Consider the following 22,989-nt stretch of genomic DNA (forward strand, 5'->3'; position numbering starts at 1 on the left):
TTGCACAGTGCGAACATGCTACTACGCAGCTCGCGTAGTGCTACGTGAAGTTCACGCAGTGTGAAGTGCACTTCACGTAGCTTCGCGTAGCGCTACTTCGCGAACTACGCCCACCCTTACTCGAAAGCAGAAACATCTCATTATAACTCAAGCCCCTTCTTATTGCGACAATAAAGTATCTTTATGTCAGGAGGGGGTTCTCCACAAATCTCCACAACCAAGCGTTCTAATTTGCTTTTTCATATTGTTGATTGGGGACAACAGATGCTTCTGTTCTTGAAGTATTGGGTGGAGGATGGGGGTAGGGACAGGATGGGGGACTGTTGTCCCAGAGTTTTCGTTATTGTATATTGTTCACACACTAGCACCTTTCTTCAGCACTAAGATAGTTACACGCACTATTCGCAACACCAGGAAACACTTGCAACTTTGCAGCCCATGTGCACTGCCTTGCTTTCCACGGCTGGTCCAAATCTTGCAGACTCCTGTTCACACTTTGACCCACCGTGACAGACACTGGTAACGGTGGAGATCCACTTTTTGTGCTATCATGGAATATTAACAGGTTAAATAGACGGCAGTCCTGTGATATGCCCAATGTCAGGGTACTGTTATACTGCTGCTCCATGTAACCCGCCTTATGGGTAACAACTGCCCCTGACTGGCGTGATATGGCTACAATAAGATTCGCACTCTGGATTTACTCGAGGATCCAAGGGCATGGCAATTCTATTGCGGCGTAAACTTCCCTTCGTGCTCACAAAGGCCACTAGCAACCCTCAAGGATGCTTCATGGCCCAAAGAGGAACTATAGGGGTAAATCTTGTTAACCTGGTCTCCATTTACTCTCCTCCATCGCTGCTCTCGGCCACCCTAAAATCCACCACAGATCTCATTGCATTCCTACCTCCTAGACTGACAGTTATCGGAGGTGACTTCAATGCGGTCATTCACCCAGAGCTCGATACCACAAACATCCCATCCACCACGAGAATCACCCATGCCAAACTTTTAACAAACTGGGCTGGCACTCTAGGTATCTGTGACACTTGGCGAGTCTGGCACCCCCAGAATAAATAATTTATACATACATCTGCGGTGCACCACACACAAATGCAAATTGACTACGTTTTTATGCTTGCCCTTGGCTGTCTGAAAACCGGAGATGTTACCATCCTTCCTAAAGGCATGTCTGACCACTCACCCATACTTCTGAGAGTGGGCGACCCTCCTGACATACCCATTATGGAGGATTAACGCTTGGTTTCTCCAAGACAAAGACTTTAGGAAATACATGGGGACAGAACTTCAGCAATATTTTCCTTACCAACCAGAACTCTGTCCCCTCCCTGAGTACTCTATGGGAAGTGAGCCAAGCCACTATATGCGGTTTTGCCAAGAGCCAGCTTAAGATCAAACACCTAACCCAAAACTCCCAAATCACACTATTGAAGGCCTGGGCGGCCCTCCTTGAGCAGCAAATGCCGGAGCAGTGAGACAACCCACAGAATAGACAGCTAGCACTTCTAAGAGAAGAGATCAAGCTGATCTCCATGGAGGCTGCCAAACTACTCTGGAGATCCTCTGTAGCCAGGGGATATGAATGGGGAAACAAAAATGGGAAAATCCTACACCAATTGACCACATACTCCATGGCTAACGGCATAATCACAGAAATTAAGGATCTCGACGTCTACCACTTCCCTCGGTGATGGCCCAAAGTTTTGCCACCTACTGTGCCAAACTTTTCTCTGAGCAATGCCCCAAACTCTCACTCCTGGAGTTAATTAACCAGATACGCCTCCACCTCCCTCACCTCAACAATGCTGAAATGGCTGACCATGACCGTACTATCACACAGAACAAAATCAACAATGGCATATCACGCACCGCGTCAGGCAAACCTGGAGCCGCTGATGAACTCCCACAGGAGTACTATGCAGCTTATCGTGAGACACTCCTCCTGCACCTCTTGGGCATGTATGCCAAAAGGGTCGAAAAGGGCTCATTCCTACCAGAAACAGATGTCGCCACCATCGTGGTGATTCCCAAAAAACAACCTCACTTAGCATACTGTGCTGAATACTGCTCAATCTATTTTACTAATGTAGAAGTTAAAATATTTGCATTGATCCTAGCTAACCGTCTAAAGTCCTATCTTCCCAAATTGGTCCACCCGGAACAATGTGGGTTTATGCCATCTCGGGGCACCAGGCACTGCCTCAGATATCTTCACTTAGCCTTAGCAAATTGCCGATCTCTGGCCCGTTACTTAGCACTCCTCCTCATTGATTTTGAGAAGGCTTTTGATTCAGTAGATTGGCTATACTTAGAGGTTGTACTGATCGAGATTGGTCTGGGTCAACATTTCCGTAAATTGGTCAAAGTGTTATACACTAGACCACAGGCATGACTGCTCATCAACGGGGCACTGTTGGAGCCATTTCCTCTTAGGAGAGGGATGAAGCAGGGCTGTCCCCTCTCCCTGCTACTATTCACCCTGGCAATGGAGTGTCTTGCATGCCTCATACGGTCTGATGTCTGAATCAAGAGGTGGTATTGGCAAGCACTGACAAAGACAAAATCGATCTATACGCAATGTCTTGCTCTTTTTGGCCGAGCCGGTCCAATCCGGCCCTCACTGCCTTCAGGCTCTGCACTACTTTAGACGAGCTTCTGGCCTGCATCTAAACCCTGCCAAGGCTGTCCTGGTCCCTCTCCAATTCTCAAAAGATTGCATTGACTGACAATCCACAATACCTATTGGAAGGCAATCCTTTAAATATCCTGGAATTTGGGTCGCTCTTTGATTCTGTATGATGTGATTCTGTATATGTTTTAGAGTTGATGAGTAAGATCTCATGAAAGGTTTGTAGACATATGAGATTGTTGCAATGTACAGTCACTCCGCGCAGAGAGAAATTGTAGAAATAAGATGTCACTTTGGGTTTAAAACATGTGACTCTCTATTGCAGAATATTTGGTTTGCTGCACATTTAGAAGTTCACTGTGGGAGCCACAGCAGTCTGCGTGTGGGACATTTTTAGGAGCGGAAATCACATTGATCTGATTCATCTTTGTCCCAAGACAAGTTGCCTTTATATTTAAAGCTGCCATGGATAATCCCCTAATTCAAATTTCAAATACTAAACCAACTAATCCTAAAAGATATCAGATCTCTTCCTTATTACCTCTATGTTCAAACATTTTGGCAAGTTGGTTTGCTGAAAAATAGGCTCTCATCTGAATGATGATATTCTGGCTATATAAATACTTTGATAATATTTGACCCGATTCACAATGGGAATCGGAAACAAAAGTCTAACTTTAAGACTTTTGGTATTCACAGAGGTGATTTATGAGTCGTATCTTCATTGCTTCAGTTGGGCCGGAATCTCTGACTTTGGCCATATTCTCCTCACCCGGGCCATCCTCTCCAGCTCGGGCCAAATTCTAAGGCTCTGGCCGAGCCAAGTGTAATCAGTGTGCCGGAATGCAATTTCTACAAAAAAGGAACATTAGGAACATATGATAAATGGTGGAGGAGGTCATTAAAATCAGTTTAGGTAGTGAAAAGGGTGTGACCAGACACTAAATCATATCCCAGAAAGGTTTGCCCCTTTGCATCCACAATTTGTGCTCCCACGGTGTTGACTTTAGAGTTGCACTTGACTCAACCCTGAGGAGAGTGCAAGTTGTAGAATGCATGTACCATGATGCACTATGGGGGAATACAGCTGGGGGCACATGCTATGCCCTCTCGAATGCAACCTCATGCAGGACCCCCAGACTGCAAAAACTGCCCCCTGGCACAGCCGGTGGTTCTCCACTGCTATGATTTTTGTAGTCATCATGCAGCGGCAGTGGACCGACACCACGAGTGCGGAAGTCAGGAGACCACTGCACTCATATTCAGGCCCAAAGACATGATTGACGGAAGGTTCGAATCAATCTAGCAAATGTAAGTTTCCTTGCATTGAATGTTAGTTCATCATTTTGTATCATGTTTGTGTTCTTTCTGTTTGTGTATTTCATGTACCATGATGCAAAGAAACAAACTGTTCTAGGATGTGATGTAAAAAGAATAGTAGTTAATGTTCCTCCATTAATTGATATTGATCATATTTTGAATATAAACTAGCTCAAATTACTCCGTATTGTTAACATATTTAGATTTTTCTTTAGTTGGAAGACACTATGACTCATACTAAGCAGAGGCAAAGGATTTGTTCCAACACACAATTATTCATTGTGTTTCTTAGGTCAGTTTTTATTGACCCGAAGAACTGCTTATTCTATGGAACCTAAAGACTAATATCTGGTCTCAGTAAAACCTCACTTAGACACTATTTGCCTTCTATTGTTGATCTTGTTTGTGATACCCCCAAGACCATGGTTGAGGTGGTAGCTGATTGACTTTTAAAGTAGGGGCACATACATATATTTATTGAATTTGAATGAGTGAGCAAGAAAAGCAAGCAAGCTGACCACATTAGGCTTTTCTCAAAACCATGAAAACTTCTTAAGAAGATCAGGAACACATTGTTTATTTAACACCATTATTTTCAGATAAATTTGAGTGAAATGTAGAGATTTCTGAAAGGGCGCTAATGAAATATTCCAACACTTTTTGTGGTTCACCAGAAATGACTTACATTCCTCTTGTGTAATGAGAATCACCAACCCAGATAAAATGTGAACAAAATAGTGAGAAAATAGCCTGTTTATTTTATCAAACATTTTTCGAAGTGTATAGTTAACATATCTCACTCTTTTTTCATCTACCTCCTTCCAAGTAGCTTCTCAGTTGTATGTTCTGGCAAAGATGGTTGAAAATGGTGGAATAGTGGAAAATTCAAAGGTTATGCAAGACTCATAATCACCAATCAGGTAACTTGAGACAACTTACAGACTCAGAAAAGGCTCTTGAACAACTCAATCACATAGAAATCATAGATTTAGAACGCAGACAAATGATACATAACCTACAGGTTCAGGGTTCAGACAGCTGTAACTATACTGCCTCCTGCAAAATCATTAAGGAATTTTGACAAAATATTGATTCATGAATATCGACTTACACAAGTATCAAGTTTTATTATGGTGATACAGAAATATTGTGAGCAGAAATATTTTTTCCAAAAATACTGCTTTTTAAGTTAAGAAATATTGGTTTTTTTTTTTTCGTAACGTGTTTTAAATAATATTTTCAGTGTATATGTTTATATTGTTTGTATATTTGTTGTAAATGTTTTAAAATATAGTTTGCAATTTCAAGTTATTTTTTTTTCAATATAATTGTCAAATTGTATTTTATAATTTTGTAGGAGGTTGCGCATTTTTTAGGGGTACAGGGTGGGAAGTTCATTACTTATAAATAACTAATGGCCATTTCTTAATTGATATGAAGAATTTATATAATATATAACTATTTAAATTGCGTAATTAATATGTTTTACATTATATTTTAGGTGTGAGTAGTTGGGATTGTATTGGAATAGGGAGGGAAGATAATTAAATAATATTTGAATAATAATACATTATTGATCCCTTATTAATTAATGAACTGCTCATTAATTATGTAAATTACGTCATCATTAGAATTCTTTAAATTAAATTTTATGTGTGGGATTTTGGGTTTAGAGGGGTATAGGGTGGCCAGTTAATAATGTATTTATAATTAATGAATAACTTATTATTAATTATTTGATTGCCAATTAGTTATGTAAATAGTGTAGATAGTATAGTTTAAATTATATTTTAAGTGTTGGTTTCTGGGGATTTATGGCTATAGGGTTGAAGTTATTTAAGCAATAATTAATAAATTAGGAGCTCCTTCGATCTGACCACTGATAAAAAGACAGATTGATCTTCTCGCAGTAGAGGCTACAAAAGAGGACTAGTAACCTTCATTCAGAATTTTGGATCAATCATTAGATTTAAAGGAATGTTCTGAGACTTTCAGTGTTCCTTCACCCAAATCTTTTCATCTATTGAATGTGATGGCCCCAGGATGGGACTCGATTACCTACCTACATGATAATTTCGGAGTACCCCACATGAACGTCTACCAACACCATCCCCTAAGAAGACCTACATTAAAAATGATATAGGACCCAGAAAAGGGGGTGAAACACATCAGCGTACATAGGTATGCCGTAAAAAGTTATCTATAACTCAAAATAAATGAGTTATCTCACTAAAATGGCAATGTGAGCAGTGACATTTCTAACAAATTAGCTAATGTCCTCTGACCACGAAAGAAAGGGCCACTTATTGCCATTCAGACTACACAATTGAGGGTTAATCATGTTTGCATAGCTAATTACAGGTAACTTTTTCATATTTACACTATAGGACACTGTTGTCAATTGTTGCTTTTTGATTTAATTTAAAACAGTAAATGTTTAATGTTGTTACATTACAGGACACTGTTGTCAATTTTTTATTTTGATTTGACAAAGATTTTGTATTTATATATCCTTGTTATTCATGTTTTGTTTGTATGAGCTTGCTTTACAAATTATACCCAAGTGGTTGTTTGTATATCAGCGAAGAAGAATGATATTCAACCATACACACACATTCCTTTGATTCGGGGGTAATAACATTGTATTAAGATTCAACACATGGTAACTTAAGTGTACGCCATCTAAGATTAGCAAATGCTACTGTCAACATAAGTTGACTACTAGAGAAATGAAGGTTACATGTTTCTTCTCTGTAAACCATCCATATTAATAGTATTAGGGGTATATTTATACGTACACACTTTACTGAACTCAGCCCCCTTGGTCTTAAATTGGATCACTCTCCGTATGATAAATATACTAGTCCCATCCAGGGAACTTTTATTTTATATTTGTGGACTATGGGGGGGTCCTGAAGTCCCCTGCAGTCCCTGTTGACTCCCCACCTCCTGCAGGAGCCAACACTGCTGACATGCAGCTCCCTCTGTCCAAAATGAAATTCTACTCCACTTCTAGTAAACAAAGGACATGTATTTGAACCCTTCACAGAAGTGGTGGAGCACCTGGTACCTGAGCTCTAAACACAGCAAAAAACATGAAATGACTAAACTTTTCATTCGTGATTGTCTTTTGAATGGGTGCACAAGGAGATGTACTAAAATAAATGTTATGATATGATGTAATGCAGATTATGGCACACCAAATTGTACTTAAACCATGGTAATACGTGGAGGGCAGTTTTCCAATTCTTTTGCAAACTAAAATAACTGCGAGTAACATGTATTTTCACTTTGGCATCTTGGCCCAGGGGAGGGCCATGTACTGTATAGTATAATTACATTATCACTAGTACGTTTTCCCTGACCCATTTTGGCTTGTCAAGCATGCTGACATTCGTCAGGAAAAATTATTAGAGAACAAGCAAATCATGAAGAATTAAAAAAAAATAAGTGACTCACGATGTAATTGCAAACTGAATTGCAACCCCAAAAACATTGTCTCGATATATTTGGATTTCTAAATTGAATGCATTTCTTACATTAGCAACGTAAAAGAAATGTTTAACGAATCGCAAATAGGTAAGGGTAGTTTAGCCAAGGCTAGCTACAAAAAAATGTGTCCAAGTATCCCAGCTACAGAAATGTCAACTAAAAGACATCCTGGTCTTGAAGAGAGGGGGACCTCCTTCATGGACAGCTATGACGCCATGTGGTGAAAGCTAGAGATCCCTAAAAGCCATAAAGTTGATCCACCTGCTTTCGACCAAGACCATCACCATTGGAACATGGAATATAAGAACTACATAGGAGCAGCACGGCAGCCAAGTGGCAGCGGAAATGAAAAGATACAACCTCAGCATCAGCGTGGTATCAGCAAGATCAGATGGACGCAGCCTAAACAGGAAAAACTGGCTCCAGGAGGAATTCTGGTGTATTCTGGACATGAGGAAGAGAACACCCCACATACTCAGGGAGGAGCAATGACCTTAACAGCAGCAAAAAGCTATCCGTTTGAATGGGAAGCCCACAGCCTTAGAATCATCACAGCAATGTTCCACACAAAGAAAAAGATAATGAACATGAGAGTTATCCAGTGCTGGGTACCTATAAATGACCGCAAAGTAGAGGAAAAAGAGCAGTTTTACAACAGACCTCAGACCATCCTGGAGAAATGCCTTGAAAGAGATATCACCATAGTGATGGGGGACTGCATTGCCAAGACAGGAAGCAACAACACTGGGTATGAAAAAGTCATGGGCAGCCATGGCCCTGGAAACATGGACGAGAATGGAGAAAGGCTTGCAGATCTCTGTGATCTAAAGAATCTGGTGATAGGTGGTATTGTGTTATCACACAAAAGAACACACAAGGAATTATGGGTAACAGAGAATCATATTGATTATGAGTAAATGGACATAGTGTCAGACTATCACCATTAATTGGATTGCTTGAAGCCAAAACTGAAGAAAGCTTGCACGGAACCGGTAAACCAATTGAAATTGTAAATACCACCCTCCTCAAATTTGTACAGAAATGGACTGACTACTCACTCAGTCACCCTGAGTAATACGCTTAGGTCCTGCAAAAACTAGAGACCAAAAAGACCCAGGAGAAAATCAGTGCAAGAAGATCAAATAAACCTTGACATCAACCTGCTACAGGGTACTCAGTCCATGCATAAAGAATGGATCTCCACCTACACTCGTCACATAATCCAAAAGACAAAGGAAAAGAAAGCTGCCTTCAACACCAGCTGAATAAGAGCTAAAAAAGTGACAACTCAAATAAAGACACTAAAACTAATAAGGAAGCAAAGAGTATTTAAATAGCAGATAATGAAGATTCATCGATGGTCTTGTCACAGAGACAATAAAAAGAACTCTATGCATAACTAGGAAATGAAGATGGGTGTACCACTTTGAAGAACTGCTGAACCAGCCCATGCCACAGTCTCCACCGGACATATAGCCAGCTGACAATGACTAGCCAATTGACTGCAGCAGACCAAAAAAATAAGAAATACAGAGATCCATCAAACATCTGAGAAATGGGAAGACAGCAGAACCAGAAAACATTCCTGAAGAAGCACTAATGGCAGACATTGAAACACCAGTAGGTATGCTCTAGGCCATGTTTGAAGGGATCTGGGAAAATAAACATTTTCTATTGGGCTGAAAGAAGGGCTATTACATCAAGAACCTCAAGAATGGTGACCTGACTACCTGCATAAGCTGCAGGGGGATAACTCTTCTATCAAATAAAGGCACCATCTTCAAAATGAAGAAAGATGTCAAAGCTCAGTTGCGAGTCCAGCAAGCTGACTTCTACAGAGATCGATCAGACACAGACCAGATTTAAACTCTTCATATTAATGTTGAGCAGTCACTGAAATGCAACCCCCCTCTTTTCAACTTCATTGACTATGTGAAGGCATTCAATGGTGTCGACAGAGAGATCCTTGGAAACTTCTCTATCATCTTGGTGTGCCAGATAAACTCTTAAGAGGGAATGACCTGCAAAGTAGTCCATAGAAGACAACTCACAGTAGTCTTCCAAGTGAGGACTGGAGTCCGCCAGGGCTGTTGGCTCTTGTCTTCTCTATTTCTGCTCACCTATGACTGGATCATGAAGACATCCACAGTAAGGAGAATAAATGGGATCCAGTGGACACCTTGGACACAGTTCAATGGCCTGGACTTTAAAAATGGCATAGCTCTACTCTCCCATACCCATCAACAGTTGCAAGAGGAGATCAACAATGTGGCAGCAACATCTGATCAACTTGTCCTCAAAATCCAGAGGGGAAACCAAAGTTGCTGAGGGCTAACAACACTGGCACAATTGCAGTAAATTTTGCAGGCAATGTATTGGAAGAGGTTCTGGCCTTCACCTACCTGGGCAGTGTCAGAAGCAAGCAGATAGTCAAAGAAACTGATGTCAAGGCAAGGGCTGACTTCATTTAGCAAAAGATTATCTGGAGCTTCAAGGACCTAGCACTGCACACCAAAATCAGGCTTTTTAACATCAAAGTAAAATGGATCCTTCTGTATAGAGAAAAACTTGGGAGACAACAGTGACCATCAAAGTCTAAACCTTCATCAACACCTGACTGAGGAAACTACTCCAAATCAGCTTCCAAACATTATCAGCAACAATGACATATGGCAGCAGATTTTCCCACTCCATGCTCATGAAGAAATCATGAAAATACACTGGGACTGGATAGGTTATGCCCTGCAACCCTCAAGGTAAATGGAAAATGAGGTAGGCCAAGAAGCACCTGGTGCCTAAGCCTTGATGCTGACTGCAACAAGATGGGTCACATCTGGAGTCAGATTGACAGAAAAGTCCAGGAAAGGGATGGGTGGAGGGTCCTGTTTGATGGTCTATAACCCTGGAAGGGTAGTGGGCATGAGTAAGTGAATAGCACATTGATAACGCTATTGAGCAATTCAAACCATTTATAACTTTTCGAATATTAGCAAAAACACACTTTTTGCACAAGAAATCTGCCAATAAGTGGATGCAGATTGTAACCAGATGCAAACTATAAAAGGATGCCTAATGTGCTTTACGTCTTTCCAGAATGGCTGGGTTGTATGCTGTGGTGAGGCGGATAACTATTTACAGATGAGGACTAACAGGCAAGATAGGATCTATAGGGTCAAAGACCAGGCTCATTATGAATAGGATATTTGGATGCCATAAAGAATGCATCTAATGCCTACAGAGGAGTGGAGCAGCATTGATTCATGCACAGGATGTTACATGTAAAATTAATGAATATTGTGCTTAATAGCAACACCAAGTGGCTTTTATATAGAGATGTTAGAGCATAATAATGATTATAATGAAATTGCTCCAGCGTGTGCACTTCATAGAGAAACAAATGCCAACAGAGTGACAATTTTGTCTCCCACATGTAGAAGATTTTTAAATTGGAAAATATATTTATTTTAGTTTTTTCATAGGTGATTGAAGGACAAAGTTATGTTTGCATTACAATTACTTTTTTTAAATATTATAATGCACCTATACAAAAATGTTGTACAAATGTTAACTTTCATTTAAATTCGCCAAACAACATATACAGAGAGGTAATGATACAACAGGTATATCTTTACTGTCTTGCTATTTTTTCCTATTGTTTCTGTAGCTCTGTCACTAGATATCATTGCATTACTTGCATGTAGAACTGGGATTTGTCTAGAACTGTGTTTTAGAGAACCATGCTCTTGTACAGCAAACCTATATGGCTTGACACCACTTCACTTTCTTCAAGGACACTTCCCTCAAACTTCTGGCATTTTTATTTTCCGTTTCATCAAGCACATGACTACATTATCTAGGCCTTTAGCAACATCTCCACTAAAATGTCCTAGTTCAACTCATATATTCAGGGTCGTTCAAGATAGAAGATTGGCACTCGAATATTGACAGAATATCCTGATTTTAGTACATCCAGCCGTGTGACATTTGAATGTGTTTGAAAAGTTTTGTGGTGTTTTTTTTAACTGGCACTTTATGTTGATTTGTCCCAAAAGAGCACATTTCCCTTAGTTGCTGTTGTTGTCCTTGCGGTACAAAAGGGGGTGGTGATTGACAGAGCATCTGAACCAATCAAACACTCACACCCAGTCAACAGATCTAGGTTTAATCCACCACCGTTCTTTAGCCCACTCTGCCACACCAGTTCAGACATGGCCACATGCAAATCAGTCTGACCCTGTGCCTCATGGGAACAGTCCAGCCTGAACTGCAAAGCCATTCCTTCCCTGGACCGGAAACAAGCTTCCGAGGACTGGTTTCTGGCATTTCAGCCGTCTTCAGCCCGGCTTGCTTGAATCCAGTGGCAAAGTGAGCAAGGGCCTCACGTCTGAGCATACCCTGCCACACTTATGGCAAACAAAGTGGTACAAAAGGGGATGGTGATGGACAGAGCATCTGAACCAATCAAACACTCACACCCAGTCAATAGATCTGGGTTTAATCCATCACCGTTCTTTAGCCCACTCTGCCACCCCAGTTCAGACATGGCCATATGCAAATCAGTCTGACCCTGTGCCTCATGGGAACAGTCCAGCCTGAACTGCCAAACCATTCCTTCCCTGGACCGGAAACAAGCTTCCAAGGACCGGTTTCTGGCATTTCAGCCGTCTTCAGCCCGGCTTCCTTGAATCCAGTGGCAAAGTGAGCACGGGACTCACGTCTGAGCATACCCTGCCAACGTATGGTGAACAAAGCGGTACAAAAGGGGTGGTGATGGACAAAGCATCTGAACCAATCAAACACTCACACCCAGTCAACAGATCTGGGTTTAATCCATCACCGTTCTTTAGCCCACTCTGCCACCCCAGTTCAGACATTGCCATATGCAATCAGTCTGACCCTGTACCTCATGGGAACAGTCCAGCCCGAACTGCCAAGCCATGCCTTCCCTGGACCGGAAACAAGCTTCCGAGGACCGGTTTCTGGCAGTTGTACTTGCAGCATAGATTCCTCAATGTTTTGAAATGCTTGAGCAGGTTGCGATTCTGCTTGTAAATTTTGAGACATCACTGCCTTGGTCTTACAGTTGTACTGTGATTTAGTAATATTCTGCTTTTCATAATGTGTCTGGTTGCAGGAGTATTATTTCTAATAATCTGTGGAGATGTACTTTGTGGAGATCTAATATGCCCGTGGCTTTCTTCTGCTATTTTTGATGGTTCTTATAGTTTGAAATTGCTACTAAGATGCACAGCAGATGTTTCCCTCATCTCTTACTCAACATTACATTCTACATTGTTATCTTCCTGAAGTACATTCAGGCTCAGCAGTGTTTTCTAGTGATAAGTAAGATTAATTTTCTTCAGGAGAGTTGAACCACTTATATCTCATATTTTCACTTGTATATCATAAAACTTCATGTCCCATAATGCATTGTTGTGCCTTCGAAAAGACAAATTCACGTATTTGGCAGGTAGATTTTAGTTTTAATTATTGTTATCATCAGTCTTAGTTGAAAATACAAAAAAAGTATATTTGTTACAAATGATTGCATGAACATTTTATTATGGCATTTGTATTTCTTTTTGTGTAGATATAGTTGTTGAATACTTCAAACACTCAATTACATTTAATTTACATTTACATAACAATTATATGCCTTACAAAGGTATTAAACATTATTATGTACAACACCCAATTTTTTAAAATGTATTTAAGGTAAATTTCTAACTCGTGTTTAATAGTGAAATATTTGCTGTGTCTGTATTTGTAAATCCCAACATGCTGCTGGTGCAAAAGTACTTTTGATTAATCTCTTCCACTAGATGTGCCAGTGGTACATATTAAAAACCACATCCACTATGCTGAGCATCAGACATTTGTTGTGCAAGCTTTTCTTAGTTAGAACCGTGAATCATACAGTTGGGTACAGATTTCATCAATGGTGCTCTAGGGAACACCAACAGCATTCATTCTTTCTCGGATTGATACCAAGATTTTATTTTTGGTTGCCTTTGGCACAGTCAAATATGTTTTATTAAAATGTGTCAATCTGTGGTGTAGTTAGTGCACACCCTATTTCTGTTGTTTAAACACAAGTATATCAAGTTAAATCATAGGTTGCGTGCTACCTGGTGAGTAGGCAGCCAGCCACAATAAATGTGCAACAACTAGTGGAAATCCACTGGTATTCCAGGCACACATTATTAAAATGTGTCTCATTGTCGGAGTCGCATTCTTGTACCAAAATCTTGTTTTGATACCAAAATGTGATTTTACATTTGTGCCCTACATCATTATTGCCCTTCCAATGACTGAACATTACGGCAGCTCTCCACTGTGCTCCTGCCCCATAGCGAGGTTCTGACAAAGCAATGTTGGACAGGCAACTCACTTCTGGGTTCCTGTTATGAGGTCATCAATGCAGTTTGTTCAACATTCAGATTTATCAAATCTATTTGTGACTACTTCCGAATCGCAAATATGGAATTGCTGTTTAGAACTGAGAATCACAAGAAGTTGCTATTTATGAAAATGAATGTTTCAAACATATAATGTTCTGTTTTTATATATTTGTGACTCGTTCTTCGTCATAGATAACGAATCTGTGAATAATATATATACAAACACAAGGCCCTTGCTGTGGTCAACACTGCATCTGGGCGCCTTTCTACATTACCAGGGCCATACCTAGAATAAAAGGAATTTAAAAATATACCAGAGCCTTAATGTTGTGAATCAGAAGAAATTTCTATTCATGAAAATTAATATTTAGAACATAATATTTACTGCTTCTATATGTTCCATTAATGTCCTTTTATTTAAATGCAGGATCCTGACATGAAAAACTAAACACAGTTTTAACTAAAAAGTTTTCCTCGAAGGTACGAGAATTTTGGAAATAATTTATGAGGTTCTGTAACAATTATTACTATTGCATTGGTTTAGGGATGCTTGGAATATTTAATGAGGTACAATACTATTTCTTGATTATGCATTGTTCTATGAACTATTGTGAGCAGACAAATTTGTATTATTTGATGGTCCATGTTGATGAGAATATAGAGTTCTTTGATGTAAGGAATGTTGGAGAGATTTTAAAACATTCTATGTAGGCGATTTTAATTATATAAATACATCGAATGAGAGTTTATATGACTGTTGTGGCCTTGAAGAAGTTCAAAATCAACATAATGCGCCAGCTCTCTTATCTCTTTGGAAGATGAAGTTCTTATATTTTCATTTTTTATTTCAAGTAATTTTTATTGATTTTTGTGAAAGGAAGGACAACACAGGAAAATTCAATTGCCTATTAGATCATTCTAGTAGGTAATAGTTGCCCCATGTATACATATACCATGAGCGTTGACAATGGAAGTCATGTCCTGTCTGAATTAACAAACACAATAATTGCAGTATTGAAATGATGGATCAATTACATATCTCTGTTGAATGAAAGCTATAATAGGACATAGGTTCCTGTGTTGGTAAAATAAAGTGGCTTGCATCATATATCACCTGCATACGTTATGCAATACACTATGAACTGTGAACAAAAAAATATAGGAGGAGAAGATAAAATAAAGAAGAGACAAAATGGGCTGATAGAATGGAACAAAAAAAAATCCAATGTGATATGTATTGGAATGAATGAAAATAATTTATAAACTGTGCACATACCCGAGGGTGTCATAGCTCTAAAAGAAAATAGAGAAGAAAGGAAAGGAAGAGGTGGCAGAAACTAGAACACTGTAGAGTCATTAGAATCGAGCCTGGTACATACGGCAGCCTATTTATTTATTTATTTATTTATAGCATTTGTAAAGCGCTCTGCAACCCTACGGGCATCCTGGCGCTGTGTACATATACCTGAAAACGCTGTGCATCAGGGGGAGAAAGGATATCTTTTGATTCTGGATAGTTAGATTTTAGGGAAAAGCCATGTTTTCACCTTTTTTCGGAAGGCCATCAGTTCATCTGTTTTCCTGATGTCAATAGGTAGTCTATTCCACAGATGAGCTGCCGCTATGCTGAAGGCTCTGCCACCACAGGTGGCTTTCCTGATCCTGGATATACTGATGAGATTAGAAGAGGAGGATCGAAGGGACCGAGTGGGTTCGTACCACTTAAATTTGTTTTGAAGTGGTCGGGGGCCCATCCCATGCACTGCCTTAAAGACAGTGCATAGGGATTTAAAAAGGATCCTCTGGTGTACAGGTAGCCAGTGTAAATCGGCCAAAGCGAGGGTAGTGGAGGATCTCCGCCCTCGGGAGAGTGTCAATTTTGCTGCAGCCGCCTGGATGCTCTGAAGTCTGGAAATCAGGTAGGCAGGGGATTCCAGTAGCAGAGCATTACAGTAATCCAGGCGGCTGAGAATGGTACTCCTAACTATGGTGGCTCTAACCTGTGTTGGTAAAAGGGGCAGCAGCTTTCGAAGTCCTCGCATTAATGCGAAGCAGCTACTCACCTGCTTATTGACATTGGTCTCTAGACTCAGACTGTCATTGAAACTGACTCCAAGGTTCCTCACTGATTTCACTGGGTTTATTACTCACCTGGCTCCAGAGGCCAGAAGTCCGTGGATAGACTTCTAGTGATTTTACCTACTTTGCAATGCATTATTTCGGTTTTGTCACTATTAAATTGTAATGAGTTCTGATTTAACCAGGATGTCATTTCCAACAAGCAGGTGTGGAAGGTCTCAAGCGAGTCTGCATGGGCACCATCAAGAGAAATCATCAGCTGCGTGTCATCCGCATAGTTGATCACGCTAATGCCGTGAGCCTTGATGATGCCCATCAGGGGTTGCATATATATATTAAAAAGTATCGGGCTAATTGCAGACCCCTGTGGGACCCCATGTGGAACTTTAACAAACTCTGACTGGTACGGAGGAATTGCTACTGCCTGCCATCTGTCCGTCAAATAGGAGTGAAACCAGTCGAGCGCAGCTCCCCCAACTCCAATGCTCTTCAGTCTTGTCAGCAGAATGTCGTGACTCACCGTATCGAATGCGGCGGACAGGTCCAGCAGAATTAAGATTGCTGATTCTCCCCTGTCCGCCCTCATTCGTAGGTCATCCAGAACCGTTAGCAGAGCTGACTCGGTACCCTGAGCTGGTCTGAAACCGAATTGCTCCTCTTCAAGGATGTTGTTAGTTTCCAGGAAGAGGGCTAGTGACCTGCTGACCAGCCGCTCCATGATCTTAATTGGGTATGGCAGGAGCGATATAGGTCGATAGTTTTTATGGCAGTTCGGGTCCAGATTTGATTTCTTCAGTAGGGGGGTGACCACTGCCAATTTCCAGTCTTTTGGTACAATGCCTGTGTTAAGAGATTGATTACACAGCTGTTCTGGGAAGAGTTCGTCCCCGTACTCCTGTACTATTTTATGAGGTAGAGGGTCCAAAGGGGATCCTGATGTTATATTAAGGGCTGTTCTTGTAAATTCTTGTTCTGTCGGGGTCTCAAAATTCTCCAAGATGGCCTTTGGAGTGGGGCGTCTTACATTTCCTACGCTCTTCTCCCTATTCTCGGTGTTACTATTATACTGCACTAGAGGAGTGGAGACATCCTTCATACCCTCGATGATTTTGGTGTTTTTTTCCTGAAAGAAGGATGCTACACCATCACATAATTCTTGTGAGGGCTTGATTTGGCTATTAGCACATTCAGGATGGGACAGCTCTTTGACTATCCTGAAGGTGTCATGAGATTTGTTGGAGCTGTTTAATATTAGGTCTGCGAAGTAGTTTGCTTTGGCTATAGTGATCTCTTTCTTATACTGCACAATTGTCTGCCTCCAGATCAATTTCTCCTGCTCTAGATAATCTTTCCTCCAATGCCTCTCGGCCTTTTTACAGGCATTTTTCAGTTCTTTCAATTTATCCGTATACCAGGGAGCGGAGGGTTTTCCTCTTTTTCTAATTGCTTTCAGTGGTGCAATATCGTCAAGTTTCTTGGTTACCTCCGTACATAGTAGATGATAATTTGTGGCGAGTTTCCCACTTGACGGAAATCGAGCTTCCCTTCCTCCTCTTTCCTTTTTAGCAGACCCTTCCAGTCACGGCTAATGGAGGTCCTAGTCTGCGTGTTTGTTGGTCCTGTATTGATCAGGGTATGGATGTTAAATAGTAAGAGATGGTGGTCTGACCAATCTACTGGTAGTGTTGTTCCCATAGTAATGAGATCCTCTGCAACGAATATTAAGTCCAGTATATTTCCTTGCCTATGTGTGGGGGTGGTTATCCATTGTTTCAGACCTAAGTTGTTACAGGATTGTGTAATATTATAAAAAGGCCGTGTGTAGTTGGTCGTTATCCCACAGGTTAAAATCTCCCAATACCAGCAGTCTGCTGTGTGAGATTGACATGTTATTAATAACAGTGATCAGCTCCTGCTGTTGCATTGCATTGATGTGCCCCGGTGTTCTATAGCAGATTAAACCCGTGAGGCAATGGCCTGAATCGTGTCTGATCGATATCCCGAGAACTTCGGCACATGAGACCATGTCGATATCCAATGTTGCAATATTTAGCTCTTCCCTGAAAATAATTCCTATTCCTCCCCCTTGTCCCATAGTCCTGGGTTTATGAACGATCTTATATCCTACCGGACATGCCGGCCCTAGCTCTGATTCCATTCCCACCGCCGTCCATGTCTCGGTTACAAATAGAATATCCAGGTTGTTGGATTCGATCAGTAGCTGTATTTCAGTGGCATGCTTCAGGAGGGATCTGACACTGATTAATTCTCCCTTAGTAGTGCGCTTATATTCAGCATGCTTTAGCAGAATATGCCTGTTGCCTGGGATCTGATCCGGTTTGGATACAGATTCAAGTGGGAGGGGATTAATGTGTGGCAAACGCCCTAGGCAGTTGGGGTAGAGGTTCTTATCCTCAGATATTATGTTAGGGGTTAGGCGTGTATGTAAATGTATGTATAGGCATTTATATAGCGCACTACTTACCCGTAGGGTCCCAAGGCGCTTCGACCGCTGCGAAACCCTTCCTGGCTTCCCTGAGAGATGGTCCCTTAATGGGTATCTACAGGGTGAGACCAGGCATCCCCGGCGGTCTGGTGGGGCCGTTAGTGAAGATGAGGCAAGCTAATGCCCAGAGTTGCCGAGTGTGATCGCTGATCAGAGTGGGCACCGAGGCGAGAGAATTATCGAGTCCGCTGACCCTGGTCCAGAAACCTGCCGCGCCGGGAATCGAACCCTGGTCCCGGGCCGTCCTCTGCTCTCGGGTCTGCCGCATCTAACCAGTGAGCCACACTACTTCACTGGGCGTGGGCAGATAGCTCTGCCAGCCAGTGGATCCAGCAGCATCAGTGCTTCCCTACTATATCTGTATGCCTCGAGGTCCAGAGACGGTCGGGCAGGGGGGGTTGCCCTGAGCCCGGTCTCGGCACGGACGAGCGCAGATGAGCTTGCCTTAAGCGCGCCTTTGGCGCGCAATCGTCGTGCCCGCTGCGCTGGTCCGCTGCGCTTCCGGCAAAAACACATCCTTTATGGAAGTGGGGTAGGTGAAAAGAGGGTGTGGCTGGTGTCAGTGGGCGTGCCTTTTGAATCCGGCCAATGGCGTCCGGTCTTCAGAAACCACCCGCCCGCGTCAGCGTTCTGCTGCTGTGCGGGGAAATAGTGCCTTAGATCCTTTTAAAAGCACACAATTATTACACAAGTTACACAAGTTTAAAATCTCAAGTGTCCCTGCTGCCGGCTGTGCCTCAGGAGAATCAACTAAGACGCCGCACTCGTAGTCAGCGTGCGTTTTGTATCAGATAGGGGGCGTGGCTGGTGTCAGTGGGCGTGCTTTTTGAATCTGGCCAATGGCGTCCGGTCTTCAGAAACCACCTGCCCGCATCAGCGTTCTGCCGCTGTGCGGGGAAATAGTGCCTTAGATCCTTTTAAAAACACACAATTATTACACGAGTTACACAAGTTTAAAATCTCAAGTGTCCCTGCTCCCGGCTGTGCCTCAGGAGAATCAACTAAGACGCCGCGCTCGTAGACAGCACGCGTTTTGTATCAGATAGGGGGCGTGGCTGGTGTCAGTGGGCGTGCCTTTTGAATCCGGCCAATGGCATCCGGTCTTCAGAAACCACCCGCCCGCGTCAGCGTTCTGCCGCTGTGCGGGGAAATAGTGCCTTAGATCCTTTTAAAAACACACAATTATTACACGAGTTACACAAGTTTAAAATCTCAAGTGTCCTGTGCCTCAGGAGAATCAACTACTACTTTCGTGAATAGCCATGTGTTCAACTGCTTCCTAAATTGCATCAAGGAGGCTTGACCTCACAGCGATAAAGGGAGTAGGCTCCACCATTTACATGCACATATAGAGAAAGCCCTACCCCCATCTAGACTAGTTAAATCTGAGTTAACCAGGCATAAAGAGCTACATCTGAGGTTTCTGCTTGGCGTATACCAAGAGAAATACTCTTGTTGGTACTTTGGGCCAGTCAGATGAATGGCCTTGTGAACCATGCACATGGGCTTTCAAATAATCCTGTTTTGTACTGGGAGCCAGGGAAGATTTTGTAGTGATTTAGACACTGGGCTAAATGTAGGGATTTTTTTAAGTACTCTTGCTGCTGCATTTTGCAAAGCTTGCAGTTTCCATACCACATACTTCTGAGCAACAAGGTACAAAGCATTGCAGTAATCCAGCTTAGAGAAAACAAGAGCTGATATGTCTGCCTTTGAAGGTCATGGGGGATAAATGGGAAGATCCTTATCAAAATCTTCAACTCTAAAAAAAAACAGAATAGGTAATATAGTTAATCTGTTTCAAAAAGGATATTTCAGTGTCAAATATGACACCCAAATTTAGAACTTTCTGGACAGGAGTAGGTCATGTACTTAGGCATTGTGGCCACCATGAGTCATTCCAGATAGAGGTTTAATTTTTTTGTCTGTATTTAGTTCCAGACAATTATTCTGCATCCACAGTGCCAATTGGAACATGCAGTTATTGAAATAACAGGCCTTTCTGTCAAAATCTGTGATCAACAGGTACACTCCTGTAAAGGCTATGTTGTGGTATGGAGAGCGGCATGTGGTATTCTATATAAAATGAGTGACGGTCATGTCATCTGAGCTTGTTTCGTCAATCATGGTGGCTTAAATGCAGATGAAGATGAAGATGAATTTATAAGTAAAGTAATGTTTGTTGATTTAAATTTAAAGATGGAGAGAGAGTATTTAGATGAAATAACATTACCGAATATAGGCTTGCACATTATTAATCTTTATTTGACAGTAATCAACGCCATAAAAGACACAGATTAGAAAAAAAAACATTTACAAATTCCTTTGAAAGCAATATATCATCATCTGTGCAAGAATCATATCTTGAGTTTTTCGATCTTAGGGATGCTCTTAAAAAAACGCATAACAACAAAAAGCATGTTTACATAGGGCAATAGTTGCAAACATAAAAGGGCTATATGAGCTTGTCTGAAACACAATTCTTTAAAAAAGAGGTGTAAGATACAATTGCCTAGGATGAGTAAAATAATTACAATGGAAGCATTCCATAGTAGAATCTTATATACAGTTTCCTAGTTGAGGATGAAAACATTAAATATAGGAATTCTTCGAACATAGGGGTATGCTTGTCAGCTAAGAATGTGCTAATTGCAGAACCATTATGGGAAATCGTAACATAACGGTCATTAATATAAGCCCAGTATTGAATTTTTAAGTTTGCTGTTTGATTATGAAATAGTATTATGGTCAACCCACAAGTTCTGCATTCCAAGTTTAGAGAACCAACCATAGACAGATTTGACCCACGGAATGTTCCTGACTCCTTGGAGATTCAGTAGCTCTACCAATGAATATTTGAAAACTCAAAGTTCAGGTGCAGACCAAAGTAGGATCGAATATGCTAGGGTTTTAAAAATATTCAGGTCATCAACTCATTTTATCCCAACATCAATGTTAATGGGGGCTAGTAGTGAGCTAGATGATATACTTAGTATCCTTCTGTAAAAGTTATTCTCAGCAATTGTCAGTAAATGTAAATTTACAGAGCCCCAGATCACTGCCTGATACTTTAATTTAACAAATGATATGCATATCATAGTGGCCTGATTGTAATTTGCTGCACTATGAAAACGCCTGAATCTGAACATGAAGGCTATATGGGCAGCCTTTTCTGGTTGAGGGGTAAAGAAAGCACAGTACTGTTTGATTATTAGTACTTTGATGTTGGTGTGTATGTCTGATTTCTACTCTGAAATGGAAGTCAAACGGTCTCAGGATCAGGGTGCATCGGAACACATTGCCACAAGATAATACACTGCTCTTTGGATAGGCCACTGAAAAAGATTTGCTGCTGCATAAAAGCTACTGGAGAGGGTCATATTATTCTCAAAAGGGTTTTTAAAGATTAAAATTTAAATTAATTTTGAAGAGTTTATGGATTATATTAAACTCCCCTATCAATCAATGACTTCTATATACAATTTACATTGGGGGCCCTCCAACGTGCTAGTTGTACAAGTTCTTGGTCTAATAGTAAAGTAGAACGCATAACTGCCCATCATGCATAAGAAAACGATGAGCAGTTCATGATCTTTCGTACAACCTACAGTACTCCGAACTCTAAATTGATGGTTCCCTTATCCCGTAATATGAGCATTAAACATTATTGCGAGGTGCTCAAAAGATGCAAGGACGATACCAGCATTTGCATTGACATTGTTATTGCAACATTTTTTAAATCAGCTCTGAGGATAACATGTCAAATAACACAAGTTAGGTAATGTGTTTACTGTGAGTTTTAGCTGTTCATATTTTATATTGTGTTTGACTTAGCGATGTTTTAACTGAAGGCATTATTTGTGACAGTTACTTATGTATTGTAAAATATATGTACTTCTTTCCTCCATTTAAAGCCTATCATCACACTTCTTTCCTTCTTTTTGTACGTGCACATCTAGGCCCAGCTACCAATAGAGTAGTCTCAATTGTGTCTATCTATAACACATTACCAAATGCACATAGTAGGTTATTTTGATCAATTAATCATGAAAGTGTACAAGAGGTATTGTCTACATCTTCTGAACATTACAGTCATCCAAAACATTCAAGGCCTTTTTGCACAATGATAAATTCAAGAGACCTCAGATTTCAACCTCTACTACATGATCACCCCAACCCAGCCATGAGGTGTCTATTACCACTGTAAGCTCTGGGTGGGAGAGCATGCCACTGGTCATATTCACTTTGAGCATTCTCCACCGCAGGGCTCTTGTGCTTTACTCTTGGTGAAGTCTAGCTGGATTCCCTGGTGAAGGGACCACTGAGACTTCAGGTCCCACAACAAAGCTCAAATGTGACTTCTGGCAGGGTCAGCAAGCAGAGCACAGGTGACAACATGCAAAGAAGCTTCAGAGCCATCCTCACTGAGCCCCACAACAAAGATCAGGATCATATCCCGGATGTTTGGATTTGTTAGTCTGGAGGAAGGTCCTGAAAGCTCAGTGTATCCAGGATGATATGATGGAAGGAAGCCTCTGAGA

The sequence above is a fragment of the Lissotriton helveticus genome, assembly GCF_964261635.1.
Source record: "Lissotriton helveticus chromosome 1_1 unlocalized genomic scaffold, aLisHel1.1 SUPER_1_unloc_11, whole genome shotgun sequence".
Classification (NCBI taxonomy): Eukaryota; Metazoa; Chordata; class Amphibia; order Caudata; family Salamandridae; genus Lissotriton; species Lissotriton helveticus.